The sequence below is a fragment of the Triturus cristatus genome, chromosome 4_2 (assembly GCF_964204655.1).
Source record: "Triturus cristatus chromosome 4_2, aTriCri1.1, whole genome shotgun sequence".
NCBI lineage: Eukaryota > Metazoa > Chordata > Amphibia > Caudata > Salamandridae > Triturus > Triturus cristatus.
In genome coordinates, this window is record NC_140586.1 from 249694504 (window position 1) to 249697303 (window position 2800).

Here is a 2800-nt window from a genome sequence, read left to right on the forward strand (position 1 = left end):
CCGAGACAACGATCGGGCCCCGACGTGGCCCAGAACGAACGGTGGAGGACGTGGGCTCCCGGCCCTCCAGCCCAAGATGGCGGCATGACTCGGCGGCCGGGATCGGGAACGCGGAGGCGGCGGCCGGCTGTGAGGCAGGTACCCGGGAGGGGGGTCTGAGGGGGGGGGGGGGGGGGTATCGAGCGCCGGGGCTCTGACTGGTGGGGGTCCGCTCCGCTCCCCGCTCCGCTGTTGGCCAGGGTCGGGCCGGGCGCTGGGACTTTGCTCTGCGCTTCGGTCGCGGCCTTCCTCTGGGTCTCCTCCTGGGGGGCCCCGGGCAGATACTGTCTGGGGGCCTTGGGGGGTTGACGGGACGGCTGGTTGGTGGAGTGGGTGGGTTGGGGGGGACCCCGCGCTGGGCCGGGTGCCTGGACTCTCTCTGCCCCTGACCCTGGTTCCTCGCCTGACCGCTCCTGTGCTCGGCGGCCGGTACGGCCTGCTCTCCTTCACCCCCACCCCGCATCGCTCGGCCACGTCTGCTGCGGCCACACCGGACTGCTCCAGATTGATTTGGGCCCTACGCTCCGCGGGGGCGCTACCTGGTCCGGGGAGTGAGGGCCTCGCCCGGCGGCTGACCAGCGCATGGCAATTCCGCGGAGGCTGCTGCATCGCCCGTGACACGGGCCCAGCGGGTCGCTGAGTGAACTGTCCCCCTTGTGCCGCCTACTCATTGTCCTGGAACCATCTTCCCATCGCGACGCGCTGGTTGCGGCCCAGCCGTGTGGGGGCATGGGTCGTAAGGACCCAAAGCAGAAAACGCTGCCTTTTGAAAAGCTGCCTGAACAACCGGTGGAACAGCGTCCAGATATGCCGGCCCCCTCCGGGGGCCAGCCCGGTGACCCGGCGGCCTGTGCCCCTTCCCCGGACTGGCTGCAGGAGATGCGTGCTGGGTTCAGGGCCCTCGATGGTCGCTTTGATGCCCTGGATAGAACGCTGGAAACAATGGGGGCCAAGATCCAGGCCCACGACAAGAGATTGCTGGAGGCTGAGGCCAGGATATCTGCCGTGGAGGATGGCGCGGGGCAGGAGACCAAGCGCATAGATAGACTGGAACGCATTTTGAAGGAGGTGGCCATCAAGAACGAGGACTTGGAATCGCGCAGTCGGCGCAACAACGTGCGAATTACTGGGGTTCCAGAGTCCACGGCTACTGGCAGACTAGACGTTTTTGTGGAAAAGCTTTTTTCAGATATTTTTGGGAGAGACTCCTTCACACCGGGATTTGTGGTCGAGAGGGCGCACCGTTCCCTGGGTCCGCGGCCTGGCCCGGGGCTCCCGCCCCGCCCGCTGGTTGCCCGTATTATGAACTTCCGAGACCGCGACACGGCCCTGCGACTGGCTAGGGAAAAGGGTGAGATCACTTGGCAGGGCTCGAGACTTTCATTCTTCCCCGATTTTACCGCCATGGTCCAGGAGGCCCGTCGCAAATACGTGGGGGTTAAGGCGGCGCTCCGTAATCTGGGCCACAAATATGGCATGCTCTACCCTGCCCGGCTCCGGGTTGACATTGAGGGCCGAGTGCGGATCTTTGACAATCCTACTGCGGTGCAGGAATTCTGCTGGACTTACAAGCTGCGCAAGGACCCTCCGGGGGGCGACGAGGATGGTCGATCTCCTCCGCGTAGTGGACCGGCGCTTAGTCAGGACCTGTTCTCTGGCTCTGGAGTCGGCTGAGTCGGCACCTGTGGACTGACTTTATCCTTTCCTGAATATTTGTTACAGGGGACTTGGGAACTTTTTGCTTTATATATAACTGCTTTGTAGTGCTGGGTGGGTGGCGGGTCGTTGTCATCCCCCTCTGGTTGACACCGCTGGGAACACTTTTGGTTCTGATGCTCTATATTTTTCTCTTTGCTTACATTTGGTACTGTTGTTTGAAGCTCTGCTTTTTTTCCACAGGTTGGGGTTTGCCTCACGTTTGCGTGGTATGGCTGGGTGGAGGGTGGGGGGATGGGATTGGTTATTTTGATTTTCTTGACATGGCTGGCATTGTGTTAATTATGCAGGTACACGGAGACACGGCTGCTTTCATACCCTCCTTACTTGTTACATGGCACCGATGGCTCAAATAGGCCTGAACGCGTCCCCCCTTGGCCTTTCGCTAATGTCTTGGAACGTCAGGGGTCTGAACAACCCGCGTAAATGTAAACAGATATTACATTATTTGAATCGGCATAGAGTTGATATAGCTTTTATCCAAGAGACGCATTTTCACTCCTCGGTTGACTCACGCTTTGCGGCTTCATGGGGCGCTCATAGATACTTCTCCAATTTCAGCAACTACGCCAGAGGCACCGCGGTGCTGATTCATAAGAGGGTCCTGTTCCACTGCCGGGCATTCTTGGGGGATAGGGAGGGGCGCTACTGCATAGTGCGAGGGGTGTTGATGGGTCATGCTATTGTTCTGGTGTGTGTGTATGCTCCTAACACTGATTCTCCGGAATTTTTTCATGAGCTCGCCGCCCAGCTTGCTACTCTTGAACCGGCTGTCCTCATACTTGGGGGTGACTTTAACTTGTTGCTGGACGAGAGTCTGGACAGTACTTCGGGGGCGGCTCACTCTAAGCCTAGGGCGCGACGCGCACTACTTGACCTATGCAGCCAGTTCTCTCTGACGGACATTTGGCGCAGGCGCAATCCACACACCACTGATTACACACACTTCTCCGGACAACACAACACTTGGACCAGGATTGACTACTGGCTCCTGTCCCCAGGCCTGGCCCCATGGTTCAGTGCGATGCAGACCTTCCCCAGAACA